The sequence below is a fragment of the Anomaloglossus baeobatrachus genome, unplaced genomic scaffold (assembly GCF_048569485.1).
Source record: "Anomaloglossus baeobatrachus isolate aAnoBae1 unplaced genomic scaffold, aAnoBae1.hap1 Scaffold_366, whole genome shotgun sequence".
Taxonomy (NCBI): Eukaryota; Metazoa; Chordata; class Amphibia; order Anura; family Aromobatidae; genus Anomaloglossus; species Anomaloglossus baeobatrachus.
This window is the reverse complement of record NW_027443010.1, coordinates 47,540-71,686: the sequence shown is the minus strand read 5'-3', so window position 1 is coordinate 71,686 and position 24,147 is coordinate 47,540. Positions and strand designations below refer to the sequence as shown.

At 48.4% G+C, this 24,147-nt stretch overlaps 11 non-coding genes and 6 pseudogenes across 11 annotated transcripts; all 17 read right to left on the bottom strand.

Moving 5' to 3' along the window:
* Positions 1–850: 850 nt before the first annotated feature.
* Positions 851–1,046, bottom strand: LOC142273799 (U2 spliceosomal RNA). The gene has a single exon (XR_012738243.1). It is a non-coding gene; the product is annotated as a U2 spliceosomal RNA (small nuclear RNA).
* Positions 1,047–1,727: 681 nt separating this feature from the next.
* Positions 1,728–1,892, bottom strand: LOC142273847 (U2 spliceosomal RNA; annotated as a pseudogene).
* A 1,387-nt stretch (positions 1,893–3,279) lies between these two features.
* On the bottom strand, positions 3,280–3,475 carry LOC142273797 (U2 spliceosomal RNA). Its single transcript, XR_012738242.1, has one exon. It is a non-coding gene; the product is annotated as a U2 spliceosomal RNA (small nuclear RNA).
* Positions 3,476–6,520: 3,045 nt separating this feature from the next.
* LOC142273792 (U2 spliceosomal RNA) lies at positions 6,521–6,717 on the bottom strand. Its single transcript, XR_012738237.1, has one exon. It is a non-coding gene; the product is annotated as a U2 spliceosomal RNA (small nuclear RNA).
* A 697-nt stretch (positions 6,718–7,414) lies between these two features.
* LOC142273892 (U2 spliceosomal RNA) lies at positions 7,415–7,556 on the bottom strand (annotated as a pseudogene).
* Positions 7,557–8,943: 1,387 nt separating this feature from the next.
* On the bottom strand, positions 8,944–9,139 carry LOC142273796 (U2 spliceosomal RNA). Its single transcript, XR_012738241.1, has one exon. It is a non-coding gene; the product is annotated as a U2 spliceosomal RNA (small nuclear RNA).
* Positions 9,140–9,820: 681 nt separating this feature from the next.
* Positions 9,821–9,985, bottom strand: LOC142273846 (U2 spliceosomal RNA; annotated as a pseudogene).
* A 1,387-nt stretch (positions 9,986–11,372) lies between these two features.
* Positions 11,373–11,563, bottom strand: LOC142273906 (U2 spliceosomal RNA). The gene has a single exon (XR_012738298.1). It is a non-coding gene; the product is annotated as a U2 spliceosomal RNA (small nuclear RNA).
* Positions 11,564–12,950: 1,387 nt separating this feature from the next.
* LOC142273905 (U2 spliceosomal RNA) lies at positions 12,951–13,141 on the bottom strand. The gene has a single exon (XR_012738297.1). It is a non-coding gene; the product is annotated as a U2 spliceosomal RNA (small nuclear RNA).
* Positions 13,142–14,528: 1,387 nt separating this feature from the next.
* LOC142273795 (U2 spliceosomal RNA) lies at positions 14,529–14,724 on the bottom strand. Its single transcript, XR_012738240.1, has one exon. It is a non-coding gene; the product is annotated as a U2 spliceosomal RNA (small nuclear RNA).
* A 681-nt stretch (positions 14,725–15,405) lies between these two features.
* On the bottom strand, positions 15,406–15,570 carry LOC142273845 (U2 spliceosomal RNA; annotated as a pseudogene).
* Positions 15,571–16,957: 1,387 nt separating this feature from the next.
* On the bottom strand, positions 16,958–17,153 carry LOC142273834 (U2 spliceosomal RNA). Its single transcript, XR_012738275.1, has one exon. It is a non-coding gene; the product is annotated as a U2 spliceosomal RNA (small nuclear RNA).
* Positions 17,154–17,850: 697 nt separating this feature from the next.
* On the bottom strand, positions 17,851–17,992 carry LOC142273888 (U2 spliceosomal RNA; annotated as a pseudogene).
* Positions 17,993–19,379: 1,387 nt separating this feature from the next.
* On the bottom strand, positions 19,380–19,570 carry LOC142273904 (U2 spliceosomal RNA). Its single transcript, XR_012738296.1, has one exon. It is a non-coding gene; the product is annotated as a U2 spliceosomal RNA (small nuclear RNA).
* A 1,387-nt stretch (positions 19,571–20,957) lies between these two features.
* Positions 20,958–21,153, bottom strand: LOC142273794 (U2 spliceosomal RNA). Its single transcript, XR_012738239.1, has one exon. It is a non-coding gene; the product is annotated as a U2 spliceosomal RNA (small nuclear RNA).
* A 681-nt stretch (positions 21,154–21,834) lies between these two features.
* Positions 21,835–21,999, bottom strand: LOC142273844 (U2 spliceosomal RNA; annotated as a pseudogene).
* A 1,387-nt stretch (positions 22,000–23,386) lies between these two features.
* LOC142273837 (U2 spliceosomal RNA) lies at positions 23,387–23,582 on the bottom strand. Its single transcript, XR_012738278.1, has one exon. It is a non-coding gene; the product is annotated as a U2 spliceosomal RNA (small nuclear RNA).
* Positions 23,583–24,147: the final 565 nt, after the last annotated feature.

The following is a 24,147-nucleotide window of genomic DNA, read 5'->3' as shown; positions in this document are numbered from 1 at the left end:
CAGCGCTATTGTGATGTCATCGGGGGGCATTGTGACAAGCCGCCAGTGTTCCGTCTCTTCATGTTGTGCACAGTTCAAACGGAAAATACATCAACAGGCAGACTACAGAAAAGCTTACTATCAAAGGTTAGAGGGGGGCTTTCTCAGAGGGCTTTTTACAGTTTTTCTATTCCCAATTAGCCGTTTAAGTGTACTTATTGAAAGTAGTAATTCTTTCATAGGCCGCCCTTTCTTAGTATTTGACGTTCCTTATATTGCGGTATGAGGCTTCGCAGTAGGTTGCAAACATTCATCACCCATGACTGTCCCCAATTGAGCTCAGAAGCTCAATGTCTATCATGACCTCTCTTTTAGAATGTCCAAGAGCAAGCAAACTATTCCTCCAGGAGAGGGCGCCAACAGACTACTAAAGAGATCATCATTACTCAAAGAAAACCCCAAAAACCAATGCATGATAGGAATAAACAGGTAACTTTCTTTGGAGTGGAAGCGGAGAGATCGCACCAGATGCCAATTCTAGATGTTATCACACCTGTGGTCACTGCAGCAGCAGGTGAATCCACTTTGTCCAAAAGGGATCTATTCCATTCAATTGCAAATGATCTAGATAAGACAGAGAACTGCAGCACGGGGACATAGCCGAGTTGGTCAGGTTGAGTGGTGATGAGTTTGCTATTTGGATGAATAAAGAAAGTCAAAAGTGTGAAAGATAAAAAACAAAAGGAGGAAGTGTGAAAAGTGAATGGGCCAAATTGAGGTGCATATGAAGACGTATGCTTTCTTCCAATTCATTAAATCGGGCTAATATGAATCAGGTGAATTGAGTTCTGCTTTTGGAAACTGGGTTAAGAAGGGGTGCACCGTTCCTGGAGGTACTGCAATACCAGGTCAATGCGTGGAGTGGACAGAGCAAGCTCTTTTTCCATCTCCCTGTTCTAAAAATCCATTTAATATATGGTCCCCAGATAGGGGACGTATCAGATATTAAACTGATAAGAACAGATTTTGATTTAATGAAGCTTTCCAAAGCACCACAAAAAATGCATGACCGAAGTCACACCAAAAACAGTGCAAAGGCTAGGATTCGTGTGGACCCCACCGTGAGGAGAGGGTCCCCAAAAATCAACCCCGTCCCTCCGAGCCAGAAGGCCACAGCAAGGGTCAGGGATCTTCGGTGCTCTCCCAAGCCGAAGCCTGGTTGAGCCTTGTCGTTGCTCCCAGCGTCCACCCAGGCATCTTACCCAAGTGGAGTAGAGAGCTACTAGTTGTTGGTTTCGCAGCCGAAACTGCCCGGACCGTCAACCGGTGTTGGTTTCTCAGCCCAAGGCTAACCGGACCTCCAACCGGGTGTTGGTTTCTCAGCCGAAGCTGACCCAGACCTCCAACCGGGTGTTGGTTTCTCAGCCGAAGCTGACCCAGACCTCCAACCGGGTGTTAGTTTCTCAGCCCAAAGCTGACCAGACCTCCGACCGGGATTATAAAAATTTCCCTTCCTAGCCAGAAGGCCGGGATAGGGTAATATGCTCAAAAAGTATGAAAAGGCAAGGTACGGTGTGCTACAGAGCCCAAGGCTTGCCGGGGTCCCAAGCCAGCAAGCTCAGACTCACTCCAGGGTCGTCAGTCCTGGGGCACGTTGTACCATAGCCCCCCACCCTTACTCAGTCTAATAGCCTCGATCCTGGTAGGGCCATGTTTTCCTCTAGATGAATATACTATCCACCCAGAGTACTAGCAAGCGCAACCTTCCAGTGTGCATTGTATCATTGTACTAAGGTGGCCTGGAGCTTAAACCACCTCTTCGAACAACACTACACTTGATCTTAGCCAAAAGGCCGAGAAACTGATAAGAACAGATACTACACTTGATCTTAGCCAAAAGGCCGAGAAGCGATAACCAGAATTGGTTTGGGCCTCGAGTGGCACCCTGGCCTATGCCGGACACATCTTAGGGAGAGAGAGCGAGAGGGAGACAAACCCACGCCTACACAAGACATTTTGTCACCCAAGCCAACCCTTGAAAAGGCTGCTTTGCAGAGCCAAAACAAGAAGAATGGTGCGTTTTGCAGCCGCCGCCCACTGCAATGAATCTGAATAACTCCTCCTTTAGGGCGCAAGCAACTCCCCTCCCCCTTGCAGTCTTTCCAATTCACGATACAAAAAGACGGACAGGACAGGTTGCCTGACTTTCCGTCACTGCCACCCTTTGCCATCCTTACCCGTAGAAAGCCCTTTCATCATCCCCAAACCCTAATCTTTTCCCTTTCCTTCCCAGCCCCCAAACCCTGCCCTCTGTACCTTTCTCACCACCCGCTTCCCTTCTCCTGTCATCCCCCTACCACCCGGGAAAAAAAGAGATTGCCCCCTCCTTCCACTAGCCCACCCTCCCACCCAAAGAACAACTTCTTCTGCGCAGCTTGTTTTCTAGGCAGCAGCGCTATTGTGATGTCATCGGGGGGCATTGTGACAAGCCGCCAGTGTTCCGTCTCTTCATGTTGTGCACAGTTCAAACGGAAAATACATCAACAGGCAGACTACAGAAAAGCTTACTATCAAAGGTTAGAGGGGGGCTTTCTCAGAGGGCTTTTTACAGTTTTTCTATTCCCAATTAGCCGTTTAAGTGTACTTATTGAAAGTAGTAATTCTTTCATAGGCCGCCCTTTCTTAGTATTTGACGTTCCTTATATTGCGGTATGAGGCTTCGCAGTAGGTTGCAAACATTCATCACCCATGACTGTCCCCAATTGAGCTCAGAAGCTCAATGTCTATCATGACCTCTCTTTTAGAATGTCCAAGAGCAAGCAAACTATTCCTCCAGGAGAGGGCGCCAACAGACTACTAAAGAGATCATCATTACTCAAAGAAAACCCCAAAAACCAATGCATGATAGGAATAAACAGGTAACTTTCTTTGGAGTGGAAGCGGAGAGATCGCACCAGATGCCAATTCTAGATGTTATCACACCTGTGGTCACTGCAGCAGCAGGTGAATCCACTTTGTCCAAAAGGGATCTATTCCATTCAATTGCAAATGATCTAGATAAGACAGAGAACTGCAGCACGGGGACATAGCCGAGTTGGTCAGGTTGAGTGGTGATGAGTTTGCTATTTGGATGAATAAAGAAAGTCAAAAGTGTGAAAGATAAAAAACAAAAGGAGGAAGTGTGAAAAGTGAATGGGCCAAATTGAGGTGCATATGAAGACGTATGCTTTCTTCCAATTCATTAAATCGGGCTAATATGAATCAGGTGAATTGAGTTCTGCTTTTGGAAACTGGGTTAAGAAGGGGTGCACCGTTCCTGGAGGTACTGCAATACCAGGTCAATGCGTGGAGTGGACAGAGCAAGCTCTTTTTCCATCTCCCTGTTCTAAAAATCCATTTAATATATGGTCCCCAGATAGGGGACGTATCAGATATTAAACTGATAAGAACAGATTTTGATTTAATGAAGCTTTCCAAAGCACCACAAAAAATGCATGACCGAAGTCACACCAAAAACAGTGCAAAGGCTAGGATTCGTGTGGACCCCACCGTGAGGAGAGGGTCCCCAAAAATCAACCCCGTCCCTCCGAGCCAGAAGGCCACAGCAAGGGTCAGGGATCTTCGGTGCTCTCCCAAGCCGAAGCCTGGTTGAGCCTTGTCGTTGCTCCCAGCGTCCACCCAGGCATCTTACCCAAGTGGAGTAGAGAGCTACTAGTTGTTGGTTTCGCAGCCGAAACTGCCCGGACCGTCAACCGGTGTTGGTTTCTCAGCCCAAGGCTAACCGGACCTCCAACCGGGTGTTGGTTTCTCAGCCGAAGCTGACCCAGACCTCCAACCGGGTGTTGGTTTCTCAGCCGAAGCTGACCCAGACCTCCAACCGGGTGTTAGTTTCTCAGCCCAAAGCTGACCAGACCTCCGACCGGGATTATAAAAATTTCCCTTCCTAGCCAGAAGGCCGGGATAGGGTAATATGCTCAAAAAGTATGAAAAGGCAAGGTACGGTGTGCTACAGAGCCCAAGGCTTGCCGGGGTCCCAAGCCAGCAAGCTCAGACTCACTCCAGGGTCGTCAGTCCTGGGGCACGTTGTACCATAGCCCCCCACCCTTACTCAGTCTAATAGCCTCGATCCTGGTAGGGCCATGTTTTCCTCTAGATGAATATACTATCCACCCAGAGTACTAGCAAGCGCAACCTTCCAGTGTGCATTGTATCATTGTACTAAGGTGGCCTGGAGCTTAAACCACCTCTTCGAACAACACTACACTTGATCTTAGCCAAAAGGCCGAGAAACTGATAAGAACAGATTTTTGATTTAATGATTTAATGAAGCTTTCCAAAGCACCACAAAAAATGCATGACCGAAGTCACACCAAAAACAGTGCAAAGGCTAGGATTCGTGTGGACCCCACCGTGAGGAGAGGGTCCCCAAAAATCAACCCCGTCCCTTCGAGCCAGAAGGCCACAGCAAGGGTCAGGGATCTTCGGTGCTCCCCCAAGCCGAAGCCTGGTTGAGCCTTGTCGTTGCTCCCAGCGTCCACCCAGGCATCTTACCCAAGTGGAGTAAAGAGCTACTAGTTGTTGGTTTCGCAGCCGAAACTGCCCGGACCGTCAACCGGTGTTGGTTTCTCAGCCCAAGGCTAACCGGACCTCCAACCGGGTGTTGGTTTCTCAGCCGAAGCTGACCCAGACCTCCAACCGGGTGTTGGTTTCTCAGCCAAAGCTGACCCGGACCTCCAACCGGGTGTTAGTTTCTCAGCCCAAAGCTGACCAGACCTCCGACCGGGATTATAAAAATTTCCCTTCCTAGCCAGAAGGCCGGGATAGGGTAATATGCTCAAAAAGTATGAAAAGGCAAGGTACGGTGTGCTACAGAGGCCAAGGCTTGCCGGGGTCCCAAGCCAGCAAGCTCAGACTCACTCCAGGGTCGTCAGTCCTGGGGCACGTTGTACCATAGCCCCCCATCCTTACTCAGTCTAATAGCCTCGATCCTGGTAGGGCCATGTTTTCCACTAGATGAATATACTATCCACCCAGAGTACTAGCAAGCGCAACCTTCCAGTGTGCATTGTATCATTGTACTAAGGTGGCCTGGAGCTTAAACCACCTCTTCGAACAACACTACACTTGATCTTAGCCAAAAGGCCGAGAAGCGATAACCAGAATTGGTTTGGGCCTCGAGTGGCACCCTGGCCTATGCCGGACACATCTTAGGGAGAGAGAGCGAGAGGGAGACAAACCCACGCCTACACAAGACATTTTGTCACCCAAGCCAACCCTTGAAAAGGCTGCTTTGCAGAGCCAAAACAAGAAGAATGGTGCGTTTTGCAGCCGCCGCCCACTGCAATGAATCTGAATAACTCCTCCTTTAGGGCGCAAGCAACTCCCCTCCCCCTTGCAGTCTTTCCAATTCACGATACAAAAAGACGGACAGGACAGGTTGCCTGACTTTCCGTCACTGCCACCCTTTGCCATCCTTACCCGTAGAAAGCCCTTTCATCATCCCCAAACCCTAATCTTTTCCCTTTCCTTCCCAGCCCCCAAACCCTGCCCTCTGTACCTTTCTCACCACCCGCTTCCCTTCTCCTGTCATCCCCCTACCACCCGGGAAAAAAAGAGATTGCCCCCTCCTTCCACTAGCCCACCCTCCCACCCAAAGAACAACTTCTTCTGCGCAGCTTGTTTTCTAGGCAGCAGCGCTATTGTGATGTCATCGGGGGGCATTGTGACAAGCCGCCAGTGTTCCGTCTCTTCATGTTGTGCACAGTTCAAACGGAAAATACATCAACAGGCAGACTACAGAAAAGCTTACTATCAAAGGTTAGAGGGGGGCTTTCTCAGAGGGCTTTTTACAGTTTTTCTATTCCCAATTAGCCGTTTAAGTGTACTTATTGAAAGTAGTAATTCTTTCATAGGCCGCCCTTTCTTAGTATTTGACGTTCCTTATATTGCGGTATGAGGCTTCGCAGTAGGTTGCAAACATTCATCACCCATGACTGTCCCCAATTGAGCTCAGAAGCTCAATGTCTATCATGACCTCTCTTTTAGAATGTCCAAGAGCAAGCAAACTATTCCTCCAGGAGAGGGCGCCAACAGACTACTAAAGAGATCATCATTACTCAAAGAAAACCCCAAAAACCAATGCATGATAGGAATAAACAGGTAACTTTCTTTGGAGTGGAAGCGGAGAGATCGCACCAGATGCCAATTCTAGATGTTATCACACCTGTGGTCACTGCAGCAGCAGGTGAATCCACTTTGTCCAAAAGGGATCTATTCCATTCAATTGCAAATGATCTAGATAAGACAGAGAACTGCAGCACGGGGACATAGCCGAGTTGGTCAGGTTGAGTGGTGATGAGTTTGCTATTTGGATGAATAAAGAAAGTCAAAAGTGTGAAAGATAAAAAACAAAAGGAGGAAGTGTGAAAAGTGAATGGGCCAAATTGAGGTGCATATGAAGACGTATGCTTTCTTCCAATTCATTAAATCGGGCTAATATGAATCAGGTGAATTGAGTTCTGCTTTTGGAAACTGGGTTAAGAAGGGGTGCACCGTTCCTGGAGGTACTGCAATACCAGGTCAATGCGTGGAGTGGACAGAGCAAGCTCTTTTTCCATCTCCCTGTTCTAAAAATCCATTTAATATATGGTCCCCAGATAGGGGACGTATCAGATATTAAACTGATAAGAACAGATTTTTTGATTTAATGAAGCTTTCCAAAGCACCGCAAAAATGCATGACCGAAGTCACACCAAAAACAGTGCAAAGGCTAGGATTCGTGTGGACCCCTCCGTGAGAAGAGGATCCCCAAAAATCAACCCCGTCCCTCCGAGCCAGAAGGCCACAGCGAGGGTCAGGGATCTTCGGTGCTCCCCCAAGCCGAAGCCTGGTTGAGCCTTGTTGTTGCTCCCAGCGTCCACCGAGGCATCTTACCCAAGTGGAGTAGGGAGCTACTAGTCGTTGGTTTCGCAGCCGAGACTGCCCGGACCGTCAACCGGTGTTGGTTTCTCAGCCCAAGGCTGACCGGACCTCCAACCGGGTGTTGGTTTCTCAGCCCAAGGCTGACCGGACCTCCAACCGGGTGTTGGTTTCTCAGCCCAAGGCTAACCGGACCTCCAACCGGGTGTTGGTTTCTCAGCCAAAGCTGACCCGGACCTCCAACCGGGTGTTGGTTTCTCAGCCCAAAGCTGACCGGACCTCCGACCGGGATTATAAAAATTTCCCTTCTTAGCCAGAAGGCCGGGATAGGGCAATATGCTTGGAAAGTATGAATAGGCAAGGCGCGGCGTGCGACAGAGTCTGAGGCTTACCAGGGTCCCAACCTAGCAAGTTCAGACTCCCTCCAGGGTGTCCATTCCTGGGGCACATTGCACCATAACCCCCACACTTACTCAGTCTAATAGCCTCGATCCTGGTAGGGCCATGGTTTCCTCTAGATGGATATACTATCCTCCCAAAGTACTAACAAGCGCAACCTTCCAGTGTGCATTGCATCATTGTACTAAGGTGGCCGGAGCCTTAAACCACCTTTTCGAACGATACTACACTTGATCTTAGCCAAAAGGCCGAGAAGCGATAACCAGAATTGGTTTGGGCCTCGAGTGGCACCCTGGCCTATGCCGGACACATCTTAGGGAGAGAGAGCGAGAGGGAGACAAACCCACGCCTACACAAGACATTTTGTCACCCAAGCCAACCCTTGAAAAGGCTGCTTTGCAGAGCCAAAACAAGAAGAATGGTGCGTTTTGCAGCCGCCGCCCACTGCAATGAATCTGAATAACTCCTCCTTTAGGGCGCAAGCAACTCCCCTCCCCCTTGCAGTCTTTCCAATTCACGATACAAAAAGACGGACAGGACAGGTTGCCTGACTTTCCGTCACTGCCACCCTTTGCCATCCTTACCCGTAGAAAGCCCTTTCATCATCCCCAAACCCTAATCTTTTCCCTTTCCTTCCCAGCCCCCAAACCCTGCCCTCTGTACCTTTCTCACCACCCGCTTCCCTTCTCCTGTCATCCCCCTACCACCCGGGAAAAAAAGAGATTGCCCCCTCCTTCCACTAGCCCACCCTCCCACCCAAAGAACAACTTCTTCTGCGCAGCTTGTTTTCTAGGCAGCAGCGCTATTGTGATGTCATCGGGGGGCATTGTGACAAGCCGCCAGTGTTCCGTCTCTTCATGTTGTGCACAGTTCAAACGGAAAATACATCAACAGGCAGACTACAGAAAAGCTTACTATCAAAGGTTAGAGGGGGGCTTTCTCAGAGGGCTTTTTACAGTTTTTCTATTCCCAATTAGCCGTTTAAGTGTACTTATTGAAAGTAGTAATTCTTTCATAGGCCGCCCTTTCTTAGTATTTGACGTTCCTTATATTGCGGTATGAGGCTTCGCAGTAGGTTGCAAACATTCATCACCCATGACTGTCCCCAATTGAGCTCAGAAGCTCAATGTCTATCATGACCTCTCTTTTAGAATGTCCAAGAGCAAGCAAACTATTCCTCCAGGAGAGGGCGCCAACAGACTACTAAAGAGATCATCATTACTCAAAGAAAACCCCAAAAACCAATGCATGATAGGAATAAACAGGTAACTTTCTTTGGAGTGGAAGCGGAGAGATCGCACCAGATGCCAATTCTAGATGTTATCACACCTGTGGTCACTGCAGCAGCAGGTGAATCCACTTTGTCCAAAAGGGATCTATTCCATTCAATTGCAAATGATCTAGATAAGACAGAGAACTGCAGCACGGGGACATAGCCGAGTTGGTCAGGTTGAGTGGTGATGAGTTTGCTATTTGGATGAATAAAGAAAGTCAAAAGTGTGAAAGATAAAAAACAAAAGGAGGAAGTGTGAAAAGTGAATGGGCCAAATTGAGGTGCATATGAAGACGTATGCTTTCTTCCAATTCATTAAATCGGGCTAATATGAATCAGGTGAATTGAGTTCTGCTTTTGGAAACTGGGTTAAGAAGGGGTGCACCGTTCCTGGAGGTACTGCAATACCAGGTCAATGCGTGGAGTGGACAGAGCAAGCTCTTTTTCCATCTCCCTGTTCTAAAAATCCATTTAATATATGGTCCCCAGATAGGGGACGTATCAGATATTAAACTGATAAGAACAGATTTTGATTTAATGAAGCTTTCCAAAGCACCACAAAAAATGCATGACCGAAGTCACACCAAAAACAGTGCAAAGGCTAGGATTCGTGTGGACCCCACCGTGAGGAGAGGGTCCCCAAAAATCAACCCCGTCCCTCCGAGCCAGAAGGCCACAGCAAGGGTCAGGGATCTTCGGTGCTCTCCCAAGCCGAAGCCTGGTTGAGCCTTGTCGTTGCTCCCAGCGTCCACCCAGGCATCTTACCCAAGTGGAGTAGAGAGCTACTAGTTGTTGGTTTCGCAGCCGAAACTGCCCGGACCGTCAACCGGTGTTGGTTTCTCAGCCCAAGGCTAACCGGACCTCCAACCGGGTGTTGGTTTCTCAGCCGAAGCTGACCCAGACCTCCAACCGGGTGTTGGTTTCTCAGCCGAAGCTGACCCAGACCTCCAACCGGGTGTTAGTTTCTCAGCCCAAAGCTGACCAGACCTCCGACCGGGATTATAAAAATTTCCCTTCCTAGCCAGAAGGCCGGGATAGGGTAATATGCTCAAAAAGTATGAAAAGGCAAGGTACGGTGTGCTACAGAGCCCAAGGCTTGCCGGGGTCCCAAGCCAGCAAGCTCAGACTCACTCCAGGGTCGTCAGTCCTGGGGCACGTTGTACCATAGCCCCCCACCCTTACTCAGTCTAATAGCCTCGATCCTGGTAGGGCCATGTTTTCCTCTAGATGAATATACTATCCACCCAGAGTACTAGCAAGCGCAACCTTCCAGTGTGCATTGTATCATTGTACTAAGGTGGCCTGGAGCTTAAACCACCTCTTCGAACAACACTACACTTGATCTTAGCCAAAAGGCCGAGAAACTGATAAGAACAGATACTACACTTGATCTTAGCCAAAAGGCCGAGAAGCGATAACCAGAATTGGTTTGGGCCTCGAGTGGCACCCTGGCCTATGCCGGACACATCTTAGGGAGAGAGAGCGAGAGGGAGACAAACCCACGCCTACACAAGACATTTTGTCACCCAAGCCAACCCTTGAAAAGGCTGCTTTGCAGAGCCAAAACAAGAAGAATGGTGCGTTTTGCAGCCGCCGCCCACTGCAATGAATCTGAATAACTCCTCCTTTAGGGCGCAAGCAACTCCCCTCCCCCTTGCAGTCTTTCCAATTCACGATACAAAAAGACGGACAGGACAGGTTGCCTGACTTTCCGTCACTGCCACCCTTTGCCATCCTTACCCGTAGAAAGCCCTTTCATCATCCCCAAACCCTAATCTTTTCCCTTTCCTTCCCAGCCCCCAAACCCTGCCCTCTGTACCTTTCTCACCACCCGCTTCCCTTCTCCTGTCATCCCCCTACCACCCGGGAAAAAAAGAGATTGCCCCCTCCTTCCACTAGCCCACCCTCCCACCCAAAGAACAACTTCTTCTGCGCAGCTTGTTTTCTAGGCAGCAGCGCTATTGTGATGTCATCGGGGGGCATTGTGACAAGCCGCCAGTGTTCCGTCTCTTCATGTTGTGCACAGTTCAAACGGAAAATACATCAACAGGCAGACTACAGAAAAGCTTACTATCAAAGGTTAGAGGGGGGCTTTCTCAGAGGGCTTTTTACAGTTTTTCTATTCCCAATTAGCCGTTTAAGTGTACTTATTGAAAGTAGTAATTCTTTCATAGGCCGCCCTTTCTTAGTATTTGACGTTCCTTATATTGCGGTATGAGGCTTCGCAGTAGGTTGCAAACATTCATCACCCATGACTGTCCCCAATTGAGCTCAGAAGCTCAATGTCTATCATGACCTCTCTTTTAGAATGTCCAAGAGCAAGCAAACTATTCCTCCAGGAGAGGGCGCCAACAGACTACTAAAGAGATCATCATTACTCAAAGAAAACCCCAAAAACCAATGCATGATAGGAATAAACAGGTAACTTTCTTTGGAGTGGAAGCGGAGAGATCGCACCAGATGCCAATTCTAGATGTTATCACACCTGTGGTCACTGCAGCAGCAGGTGAATCCACTTTGTCCAAAAGGGATCTATTCCATTCAATTGCAAATGATCTAGATAAGACAGAGAACTGCAGCACGGGGACATAGCCGAGTTGGTCAGGTTGAGTGGTGATGAGTTTGCTATTTGGATGAATAAAGAAAGTCAAAAGTGTGAAAGATAAAAAACAAAAGGAGGAAGTGTGAAAAGTGAATGGGCCAAATTGAGGTGCATATGAAGACGTATGCTTTCTTCCAATTCATTAAATCGGGCTAATATGAATCAGGTGAATTGAGTTCTGCTTTTGGAAACTGGGTTAAGAAGGGGTGCACCGTTCCTGGAGGTACTGCAATACCAGGTCAATGCGTGGAGTGGACAGAGCAAGCTCTTTTTCCATCTCCCTGTTCTAAAAATCCATTTAATATATGGTCCCCAGATAGGGGACGTATCAGATATTAAACTGATAAGAACAGATACTACACTTGATCTTAGCCAAAAGGCCGAGAAGCGATAACCAGAATTGGTTTGGGCCTCGAGTGGCACCCTGGCCTATGCCGGACACATCTTAGGGAGAGAGAGCGAGAGGGAGACAAACCCACGCCTACACAAGACATTTTGTCACCCAAGCCAACCCTTGAAAAGGCTGCTTTGCAGAGCCAAAACAAGAAGAATGGTGCGTTTTGCAGCCGCCGCCCACTGCAATGAATCTGAATAACTCCTCCTTTAGGGCGCAAGCAACTCCCCTCCCCCTTGCAGTCTTTCCAATTCACGATACAAAAAGACGGACAGGACAGGTTGCCTGACTTTCCGTCACTGCCACCCTTTGCCATCCTTACCCGTAGAAAGCCCTTTCATCATCCCCAAACCCTAATCTTTTCCCTTTCCTTCCCAGCCCCCAAACCCTGCCCTCTGTACCTTTCTCACCACCCGCTTCCCTTCTCCTGTCATCCCCCTACCACCCGGGAAAAAAAGAGATTGCCCCCTCCTTCCACTAGCCCACCCTCCCACCCAAAGAACAACTTCTTCTGCGCAGCTTGTTTTCTAGGCAGCAGCGCTATTGTGATGTCATCGGGGGGCATTGTGACAAGCCGCCAGTGTTCCGTCTCTTCATGTTGTGCACAGTTCAAACGGAAAATACATCAACAGGCAGACTACAGAAAAGCTTACTATCAAAGGTTAGAGGGGGGCTTTCTCAGAGGGCTTTTTACAGTTTTTCTATTCCCAATTAGCCGTTTAAGTGTACTTATTGAAAGTAGTAATTCTTTCATAGGCCGCCCTTTCTTAGTATTTGACGTTCCTTATATTGCGGTATGAGGCTTCGCAGTAGGTTGCAAACATTCATCACCCATGACTGTCCCCAATTGAGCTCAGAAGCTCAATGTCTATCATGACCTCTCTTTTAGAATGTCCAAGAGCAAGCAAACTATTCCTCCAGGAGAGGGCGCCAACAGACTACTAAAGAGATCATCATTACTCAAAGAAAACCCCAAAAACCAATGCATGATAGGAATAAACAGGTAACTTTCTTTGGAGTGGAAGCGGAGAGATCGCACCAGATGCCAATTCTAGATGTTATCACACCTGTGGTCACTGCAGCAGCAGGTGAATCCACTTTGTCCAAAAGGGATCTATTCCATTCAATTGCAAATGATCTAGATAAGACAGAGAACTGCAGCACGGGGACATAGCCGAGTTGGTCAGGTTGAGTGGTGATGAGTTTGCTATTTGGATGAATAAAGAAAGTCAAAAGTGTGAAAGATAAAAAACAAAAGGAGGAAGTGTGAAAAGTGAATGGGCCAAATTGAGGTGCATATGAAGACGTATGCTTTCTTCCAATTCATTAAATCGGGCTAATATGAATCAGGTGAATTGAGTTCTGCTTTTGGAAACTGGGTTAAGAAGGGGTGCACCGTTCCTGGAGGTACTGCAATACCAGGTCAATGCGTGGAGTGGACAGAGCAAGCTCTTTTTCCATCTCCCTGTTCTAAAAATCCATTTAATATATGGTCCCCAGATAGGGGACGTATCAGATATTAAACTGATAAGAACAGATACTACACTTGATCTTAGCCAAAAGGCCGAGAAGCGATAACCAGAATTGGTTTGGGCCTCGAGTGGCACCCTGGCCTATGCCGGACACATCTTAGGGAGAGAGAGCGAGAGGGAGACAAACCCACGCCTACACAAGACATTTTGTCACCCAAGCCAACCCTTGAAAAGGCTGCTTTGCAGAGCCAAAACAAGAAGAATGGTGCGTTTTGCAGCCGCCGCCCACTGCAATGAATCTGAATAACTCCTCCTTTAGGGCGCAAGCAACTCCCCTCCCCCTTGCAGTCTTTCCAATTCACGATACAAAAAGACGGACAGGACAGGTTGCCTGACTTTCCGTCACTGCCACCCTTTGCCATCCTTACCCGTAGAAAGCCCTTTCATCATCCCCAAACCCTAATCTTTTCCCTTTCCTTCCCAGCCCCCAAACCCTGCCCTCTGTACCTTTCTCACCACCCGCTTCCCTTCTCCTGTCATCCCCCTACCACCCGGGAAAAAAAGAGATTGCCCCCTCCTTCCACTAGCCCACCCTCCCACCCAAAGAACAACTTCTTCTGCGCAGCTTGTTTTCTAGGCAGCAGCGCTATTGTGATGTCATCGGGGGGCATTGTGACAAGCCGCCAGTGTTCCGTCTCTTCATGTTGTGCACAGTTCAAACGGAAAATACATCAACAGGCAGACTACAGAAAAGCTTACTATCAAAGGTTAGAGGGGGGCTTTCTCAGAGGGCTTTTTACAGTTTTTCTATTCCCAATTAGCCGTTTAAGTGTACTTATTGAAAGTAGTAATTCTTTCATAGGCCGCCCTTTCTTAGTATTTGACGTTCCTTATATTGCGGTATGAGGCTTCGCAGTAGGTTGCAAACATTCATCACCCATGACTGTCCCCAATTGAGCTCAGAAGCTCAATGTCTATCATGACCTCTCTTTTAGAATGTCCAAGAGCAAGCAAACTATTCCTCCAGGAGAGGGCGCCAACAGACTACTAAAGAGATCATCATTACTCAAAGAAAACCCCAAAAACCAATGCATGATAGGAATAAACAGGTAACTTTCTTTGGAGTGGAAGCGGAGAGATCGCACCAGATGCCAATTCTAGATGTTATCACACCTGTGGTCACTGCAGCAGCAGGTGAATCCACTTTGTCCAAAAGGGATCTATTCCATTCAATTGCAAATGATCTAGATAAGACAGAGAACTGCAGCACGGGGACATAGCCGAGTTGGTCAGGTTGAGTGGTGATGAGTTTGCTATTTGGATGAATAAAGAAAGTCAAAAGTGTGAAAGATAAAAAACAAAAGGAGGAAGTGTGAAAAGTGAATGGGCCAAATTGAGGTGCATATGAAGACGTATGCTTTCTTCCAATTCATTAAATCGGGCTAATATGAATCAGGTGAATTGAGTTCTGCTTTTGGAAACTGGGTTAAGAAGGGGTGCACCGTTCCTGGAGGTACTGCAATACCAGGTCAATGCGTGGAGTGGACAGAGCAAGCTCTTTTTCCATCTCCCTGTTCTAAAAATCCATTTAATATATGGTCCCCAGATAGGGGACGTATCAGATATTAAACTGATAAGAACAGATTTTGATTTAATGAAGCTTTCCAAAGCACCACAAAAAATGCATGACCGAAGTCACACCAAAAACAGTGCAAAGGCTAGGATTCGTGTGGACCCCACCGTGAGGAGAGGGTCCCCAAAAATCAACCCCGTCCCTCCGAGCCAGAAGGCCACAGCAAGGGTCAGGGATCTTCGGTGCTCTCCCAAGCCGAAGCCTGGTTGAGCCTTGTCGTTGCTCCCAGCGTCCACCCAGGCATCTTACCCAAGTGGAGTAGAGAGCTACTAGTTGTTGGTTTCGCAGCCGAAACTGCCCGGACCGTCAACCGGTGTTGGTTTCTCAGCCCAAGGCTAACCGGACCTCCAACCGGGTGTTGGTTTCTCAGCCGAAGCTGACCCAGACCTCCAACCGGGTGTTGGTTTCTCAGCCGAAGCTGACCCAGACCTCCAACCGGGTGTTAGTTTCTCAGCCCAAAGCTGACCAGACCTCCGACCGGGATTATAAAAATTTCCCTTCCTAGCCAGAAGGCCGGGATAGGGTAATATGCTCAAAAAGTATGAAAAGGCAAGGTACGGTGTGCTACAGAGCCCAAGGCTTGCCGGGGTCCCAAGCCAGCAAGCTCAGACTCACTCCAGGGTCGTCAGTCCTGGGGCACGTTGTACCATAGCCCCCCACCCTTACTCAGTCTAATAGCCTCGATCCTGGTAGGGCCATGTTTTCCTCTAGATGAATATACTATCCACCCAGAGTACTAGCAAGCGCAACCTTCCAGTGTGCATTGTATCATTGTACTAAGGTGGCCTGGAGCTTAAACCACCTCTTCGAACAACACTACACTTGATCTTAGCCAAAAGGCCGAGAAACTGATAAGAACAGATACTACACTTGATCTTAGCCAAAAGGCCGAGAAGCGATAACCAGAATTGGTTTGGGCCTCGAGTGGCACCCTGGCCTATGCCGGACACATCTTAGGGAGAGAGAGCGAGAGGGAGACAAACCCACGCCTACACAAGACATTTTGTCACCCAAGCCAACCCTTGAAAAGGCTGCTTTGCAGAGCCAAAACAAGAAGAATGGTGCGTTTTGCAGCCGCCGCCCACTGCAATGAATCTGAATAACTCCTCCTTTAGGGCGCAAGCAACTCCCCTCCCCCTTGCAGTCTTTCCAATTCACGATACAAAAAGACGGACAGGACAGGTTGCCTGACTTTCCGTCACTGCCACCCTTTGCCATCCTTACCCGTAGAAAGCCCTTTCATCATCCCCAAACCCTAATCTTTTCCCTTTCCTTCCCAGCCCCCAAACCCTGCCCTCTGTACCTTTCTCACCACCCGCTTCCCTTCTCCTGTCATCCCCCTACCACCCGGGAAAAAAAGAGATTGCCCCCTCCTTCCACTAGCCCACCCTCCCACCCAAAGAACAACTTCTTCTGCGCAGCTTGTTTTCTAGGCAGCAGCGCTATTGTGATGTCATCGGGGGGCATTGTGACAAGCCGCCAGTGTTCCGTCTCTTCATGTTGTGCACAGTTCAAACGGAAAATACATCAACAGGCAGACTACAGAAAAGCTTACTATCAAAGGTTAGAGGGGGGCTTTCTCAGAGGGCTTTTTACAGTTTTTCTATTCCCAATTAGCCGTTTAAGTGTACTTATAGAAAGTAGTAATTCTTTCATAGGCCGCCCTTTCTTAGTATTTGACGTTCCTTATATTGCGGTATGAGGCTTCGCAGTAGGTTGCAAACATTCATCACCCATGACTGTCCCCAATTGAGCTCAGAAGCTCAATGTCTATCATGACCTCTCTTTTAGAATGTCCAAGAGCAAGCAAACTATTCCTCCAGGAGAGGGCGCCAACAGACTACTAAAGAGATCATCATTACTCAAAGAAAACCCCAAAAACCAATGCATGATAGGAATAAACAGGTAACTTTCTTTGGAGTGGAAGCGGAGAGATCGCACCAGATGCCAATTCTAGATGTTATCACACCTGTGGTCACTGCAGCAGCAGGTGAATCCACTTTGTCCAAAAGGGATCTATTCCATTCAATTGCAAATGATCTAGATAAGACAGAGAACTGCAGCACGGGGACATAGCCGAGTTGGTCAGGTTGAGTGGTGATGAGTTTGCTATTTGGATGAATAAAGAAAGTCAAAAGTGTGAAAGATAAAAAACAAAAGGAGGAAGTGTGAAAAGTGAATGGGCCAAATTGAGGTGCATATGAAGACGTATGCTTTCTTCCAATTCATTAAATCGGGCTAATATGAATCAGGTGAATTGAGTTCTGCTTTTGGAAACTGGGTTAAGAAGGGGTGCACCGTTCCTGGAGGTACTGCAATACCAGGTCAATGCGTGGAGTGGACAGAGCAAGCTCTTTTTCCATCTCCCTGTTCTAAAAATCCATTTAATATATGGTCCCCAGATAGGGGACGTATCAGATATTAAACTGATAAGAACAGATTTTTGATTTAATGAAGCTTTCCAAAGCACCGCAAAAATGCATGACCGAAGTCACACCAAAAACAGTGCAAAGGCTAGGATTCGTGTGGACCCCTCCGTGAGAAGAGGATCCCCAAAAATCAACCCCGTCCCTCCGAGCCAGAAGGCCACAGCGAGGGTCAGGGATCTTCGGTGCTCCCCCAAGCCGAAGCCTGGTTGAGCCTTGTTGTTGCTCCCAGCGTCCACCGAGGCATCTTACCCAAGTGGAGTAGGGAGCTACTAGTCGTTGGTTTCGCAGCCGAGACTGCCCGGACCGTCAACCGGTGTTGGTTTCTCAGCCCAAGGCTGACCGGACCTCCAACCGGGTGTTGGTTTCTCAGCCCAAGGCTGACCGGACCTCCAACCGGGTGTTGGTTTCTCAGCCCAAGGCTAACCGGACCTCCAACCGGGTGTTGGTTTCTCAGCCAAAGCTGACCCGGACCTCCAACCGGGTGTTGGTTTCTCAGCCCAAAGCTGACCGGACCTCCGACCGGGATTATAAAAATTTCCCTTCTTAGCCAGAAGGCCGGGATAGGGCAATATGCTTGGAAAGTATGAATAGGCAAGGCACGGCGTGCGACAGAGTCTGAGGCTTACCAGGGTCCCAACCTAGCAAGTTCAGACTCCCTCCAGGGTGTCCATTCCTGGGGCACATTGCACCATAACCCCCACACTTACTCAGTCTAATAGCCTCGATCCTGGTAGGGCCATGGTTTCCTCTAGATGGATATACTATCCTCCCAAAGTACTAACAAGCGCAACCTTCCAGTGTGCATTGCATCATTGTACTAAGGTGGCCGGAGCCTTAAACCACCTTTTCGAAAGATACTACACTTGATCTTAGCCAAAAGGCCGAGAAGCGATAACCAGAATTGGTTTGGGCCTCGAGTGGCACCCTGGCCTATGCCGGACACATCTTAGGGAGAGAGAGCGAGAGGGAGACAAACCCACGCCTACACAAGACATTTTGTCACCCAAGCCAACCCTTGAAAAGGCTGCTTTGCAGAGCCAAAACAAGAAGAATGGTGCGTTTTGCAGCCGCCGCCCACTGCAATGAATCTGAATAACTCCTCCTTTAGGGCGCAAGCAACTCCCCTCCCCCTTGCAGTCTTTCCAATTCACGATACAAAAAGACGGACAGGACAGGTTGCCTGACTTTCCGTCACTGCCACCCTTTGCCATCCTTACCCGTAGAAAGCCCTTTCATCATCCCCAAACCCTAATCTTTTCCCTTTCCTTCCCAGCCCCCAAACCCTGCCCTCTGTACCTTTCTCACCACCCGCTTCCCTTCTCCTGTCATCCCCCTACCACCCGGGAAAAAAAGAGATTGCCCCCTCCTTCCACTAGCCCACCCTCCCACCCAAAGAACAACTTCTTCTGCGCAGCTTGTTTTCTAGGCAGCAGCGCTATTGTGATGTCATCGGGGGGCATTGTGACAAGCCGCCAGTGTTCCGTCTCTTCATGTTGTGCACAGTTCAAACGGAAAATACATCAACAGGCAGACTACAGAAAAGCTTACTATCAAAGGTTAGAGGGGGGCTTTCTCAGAGGGCTTTTTACAGTTTTTCTATTCCCAATTAGCCGTTTAAGTGTACTTATTGAAAGTAGTAATTCTTTCATAGGCCGCCCTTTCTTAGTATTTGACGTTCCTTATATTGCGGTATGAGGCTTCGCAGTAGGTTGCAAACATTCATCACCCATGACTGTCCCCAATTGAGCTCAGAAGCTCAATGTCTATCATGACCTCTCTTTTAGAATGTCCAAGAGCAAGCAAACTATTCCTCCAGGAGAGGGCGCCAACAGACTACTAAAGAGATCATCATTACTCAAAGAAAACCCCAAAAACCAATGCATGATAGGAATAAACAGGTAACTTTCTTTGGAGTGGAAGCGGAGAGATCGCACCAGATGCCAATTCTAGATGTTATCACACCTGTGGTCACTGCAGCAGCAGGTGAATCCACTTTGTCCAAAAGGGATCTATTCCATTCAATTGCAAATGATCTAGATAAGACAGAGAACTGCAGCACGGGGACATAGCCGAGTTGGTCAGGTTGAGTGGTGATGAGTTTGCTATTTGGATGAATAAAGAAAGTCAAAAGTGTGAAAGATAAAAAACAAAAGGAGGAAGTGTGAAAAGTGAATGGGCCAAATTGAGGTGCATATGAAGACGTATGCTTTCTTCCAATTCATTAAATCGGGCTAATATGAATCAGGTGAATTGAGTTCTGCTTTTGGAAACTGGGTTAAGAAGGGGTGCACCGTTCCTGGAGGTACTGCAATACCAGGTCAATGCGTGGAGTGGACAGAGCAAGCTCTTTTTCCATCTCCCTGTTCTAAAAATCCATTTAATATATGGTCCCCAGATAGGGGACGTATCAGATATTAAACTGATAAGAACAGATACTACACTTGATCTTAGCCAAAAGGCCGAGAAGCGATAACCAGAATTGGTTTGGGCCTCGAGTGGCACCCTGGCCTATGCCGGACACATCTTAGGGAGAGAGAGCGAGAGGGAGACAAACCCACGCCTACACAAGACATTTTGTCACCCAAGCCAACCCTTGAAAAGGCTGCTTTGCAGAGCCAAAACAAGAAGAATGGTGCGTTTTGCAGCCGCCGCCCACTGCAATGAATCTGAATAACTCCTCCTTTAGGGCGCAAGCAACTCCCCTCCCCCTTGCAGTCTTTCCAATTCACGATACAAAAAGACGGACAGGACAGGTTGCCTGACTTTCCGTCACTGCCACCCTTTGCCATCCTTACCCGTAGAAAGCCCTTTCATCATCCCCAAACCCTAATCTTTTCCCTTTCCTTCCCAGCCCCCAAACCCTGCCCTCTGTACCTTTCTCACCACCCGCTTCCCTTCTCCTGTCATCCCCCTACCACCCGGGAAAAAAAGAGATTGCCCCCTCCTTCCACTAGCCCACCCTCCCACCCAAAGAACAACTTCTTCTGCGCAGCTTGTTTTCTAGGCAGCAGCGCTATTGTGATGTCATCGGGGGGCATTGTGACAAGCCGCCAGTGTTCCGTCTCTTCATGTTGTGCACAGTTCAAACGGAAAATACATCAACAGGCAGACTACAGAAAAGCTTACTATCAAAGGTTAGAGGGGGGCTTTCTCAGAGGGCTTTTTACAGTTTTTCTATTCCCAATTAGCCGTTTAAGTGTACTTATTGAAAGTAGTAATTCTTTCATAGGCCGCCCTTTCTTAGTATTTGACGTTCCTTATATTGCGGTATGAGGCTTCGCAGTAGGTTGCAAACATTCATCACCCATGACTGTCCCCAATTGAGCTCAGAAGCTCAATGTCTATCATGACCTCTCTTTTAGAATGTCCAAGAGCAAGCAAACTATTCCTCCAGGAGAGGGCGCCAACAGACTACTAAAGAGATCATCATTACTCAAAGAAAACCCCAAAAACCAATGCATGATAGGAATAAACAGGTAACTTTCTTTGGAGTGGAAGCGGAGAGATCGCACCAGATGCCAATTCTAGATGTTATCACACCTGTGGTCACTGCAGCAGCAGGTGAATCCACTTTGTCCAAAAGGGATCTATTCCATTCAATTGCAAATGATCTAGATAAGACAGAGAACTGCAGCACGGGGACATAGCCGAGTTGGTCAGGTTGAGTGGTGATGAGTTTGCTATTTGGATGAATAAAGAAAGTCAAAAGTGTGAAAGATAAAAAACAAAAGGAGGAAGTGTGAAAAGTGAATGGGCCAAATTGAGGTGCATATGAAGACGTATGCTTTCTTCCAATTCATTAAATCGGGCTAATATGAATCAGGTGAATTGAGTTCTGCTTTTGGAAACTGGGTTAAGAAGGGGTGCACCGTTCCTGGAGGTACTGCAATACCAGGTCAATGCGTGGAGTGGACAGAGCAAGCTCTTTTTCCATCTCCCTGTTCTAAAAATCCATTTAATATATGGTCCCCAGATAGGGGACGTATCAGATATTAAACTGATAAGAACAGATTTTGATTTAATGAAGCTTTCCAAAGCACCACAAAAAATGCATGACCGAAGTCACACCAAAAACAGTGCAAAGGCTAGGATTCGTGTGGACCCCACCGTGAGGAGAGGGTCCCCAAAAATCAACCCCGTCCCTCCGAGCCAGAAGGCCACAGCAAGGGTCAGGGATCTTCGGTGCTCTCCCAAGCCGAAGCCTGGTTGAGCCTTGTCGTTGCTCCCAGCGTCCACCCAGGCATCTTACCCAAGTGGAGTAGAGAGCTACTAGTTGTTGGTTTCGCAGCCGAAACTGCCCGGACCGTCAACCGGTGTTGGTTTCTCAGCCCAAGGCTAACCGGACCTCCAACCGGGTGTTGGTTTCTCAGCCGAAGCTGACCCAGACCTCCAACCGGGTGTTGGTTTCTCAGCCGAAGCTGACCCAGACCTCCAACCGGGTGTTAGTTTCTCAGCCCAAAGCTGACCAGACCTCCGACCGGGATTATAAAAATTTCCCTTCCTAGCCAGAAGGCCGGGATAGGGTAATATGCTCAAAAAGTATGAAAAGGCAAGGTACGGTGTGCTACAGAGCCCAAGGCTTGCCGGGGTCCCAAGCCAGCAAGCTCAGACTCACTCCAGGGTCGTCAGTCCTGGGGCACGTTGTACCATAGCCCCCCACCCTTACTCAGTCTAATAGCCTCGATCCTGGTAGGGCCATGTTTTCCTCTAGATGAATATACTATCCACCCAGAGTACTAGCAAGCGCAACCTTCCAGTGTGCATTGTATCATTGTACTAAGGTGGCCTGGAGCTTAAACCACCTCTTCGAACAACACTACACTTGATCTTAGCCAAAAGGCCGAGAAACTGATAAGAACAGATACTACACTTGATCTTAGCCAAAAGGCCGAGAAGCGATAACCAGAATTGGTTTGGGCCTCGAGTGGCACCCTGGCCTATGCCGGACACATCTTAGGGAGAGAGAGCGAGAGGGAGACAAACCCACGCCTACACAAGACATTTTGTCACCCAAGCCAACCCTTGAAAAGGCTGCTTTGCAGAGCCAAAACAAGAAGAATGGTGCGTTTTGCAGCCGCCGCCCACTGCAATGAATCTGAATAACTCCTCCTTTAGGGCGCAAGCAACTCCCCTCCCCCTTGCAGTCTTTCCAATTCACGATACAAAAAGACGGACAGGACAGGTTGCCTGACTTTCCGTCACTGCCACCCTTTGCCATCCTTACCCGTAGAAAGCCCTTTCATCATCCCCAAACCCTAATCTTTTCCCTTTCCTTCCCAGCCCCCAAACCCTGCCCTCTGTACCTTTCTCACCACCCGCTTCCCTTCTCCTGTCATCCCCCTACCACCCGGGAAAAAAAGAGATTGCCCCCTCCTTCCACTAGCCCACCCTCCCACCCAAAGAACAACTTCTTCTGCGCAGCTTGTTTTCTAGGCAGCAGCGCTATTGTGATGTCATCGGGGGGCATTGTGACAAGCCGCCAGTGTTCCGTCTCTTCATGTTGTGCACAGTTCAAACGGAAAATACATCAACAGGCAGACTACAGAAAAGCTTACTATCAAAGGTTAGAGGGGGGCTTTCTCAGAGGGCTTTTTACAGTTTTTCTATTCCCAATTAGCCGTTTAAGTGTACTTATTGAAAGTAGTAATTCTTTCATAGGCCGCCCTTTCTTAGTATTTGACGTTCCTTATATTGCGGTATGAGGCTTCGCAGTAGGTTGCAAACATTCATCACCCATGACTGTCCCCAATTGAGCTCAGAAGCTCAATGTCTATCATGACCTCTCTTTTAGAATGTCCAAGAGCAAGCAAACTATTCCTCCAGGAGAGGGCGCCAACAGACTACTAAAGAGATCATCATTACTCAAAGAAAACCCCAAAAACCAATGCATGATAGGAATAAACAGGTAACTTTCTTTGGAGTGGAAGCGGAGAGATCGCACCAGATGCCAATTCTAGATGTTATCACACCTGTGGTCACTGCAGCAGCAGGTGAATCCACTTTGTCCAAAAGGGATCTATTCCATTCAATTGCAAATGATCTAGATAAGACAGAGAACTGCAGCACGGGGACATAGCCGAGTTGGTCAGGTTGAGTGGTGATGAGTTTGCTATTTGGATGAATAAAGAAAGTCAAAAGTGTGAAAGATAAAAAACAAAAGGAGGAAGTGTGAAAAGTGAATGGGCCAAATTGAGGTGCATATGAAGACGTATGCTTTCTTCCAATTCATTAAATCGGGCTAATATGAATCAGGTGAATTGAGTTCTGCTTTTGGAAACTGGGTTAAGAAGGGGTGCACCGTTCCTGGAGGTACTGCAATACCAGGTCAATGCGTGGAGTGGACAGAGCAAGCTCTTTTTCCATCTCCCTGTTCTAAAAATCCATTTAATATATGGTCCCCAGATAGGGGACGTATCAGATATTAAACTGATAAGAACAGATTTTGATTTAATGAAGCTTTCCAAAGCACCGCAAAAAATGCATGACCGAAGTCACACCAAAAACAGTGCAAAGGCTAGGATTCGTGTGGACCCCTCCGTGAGGAGAGGGTCCCCAAAAATCAACCCCGTCCCTCCGAGCCAGAAGGCCACAGCAAGGGTCAGGGATCTTCGGTGCTCCCCCAAGCCGAAGCCTGGTTGAGCCTTGTCGTTGCTCCCAGCGTCCACCCAGGCATCTTACCCAAGTGGAGTAGAGAGCTACTAGTTGTTGGTTTCGCAGCCGAAACTGCCCGGACCGTCAACCGGTGTTGGTTTCTCAGCCCAAGGCTAACCGGACCTCCAACCGGGTGTTGGTTTCTCAGCCGAAGCTGACCCGGACCTCCAACCGGGTGTTGGTTTCTCAGCCGAAGCTGACCCGGACCTCCAACCGGGTGTTGGTTTCTCAGCCGAAGCTGACCCGGACCTCCAACCGGGTGTTGGTTTCTCAGCCAAAGCTGACCCGGACCTCCAACCGGGTGTTGGTTTCTCAGCCCAAAGCTGAACGGACCTCCGACCATGATTATAAAAATTTCCCTTCCTAGCCAGAAGGCCGGGATAGAGCAATATGCTCA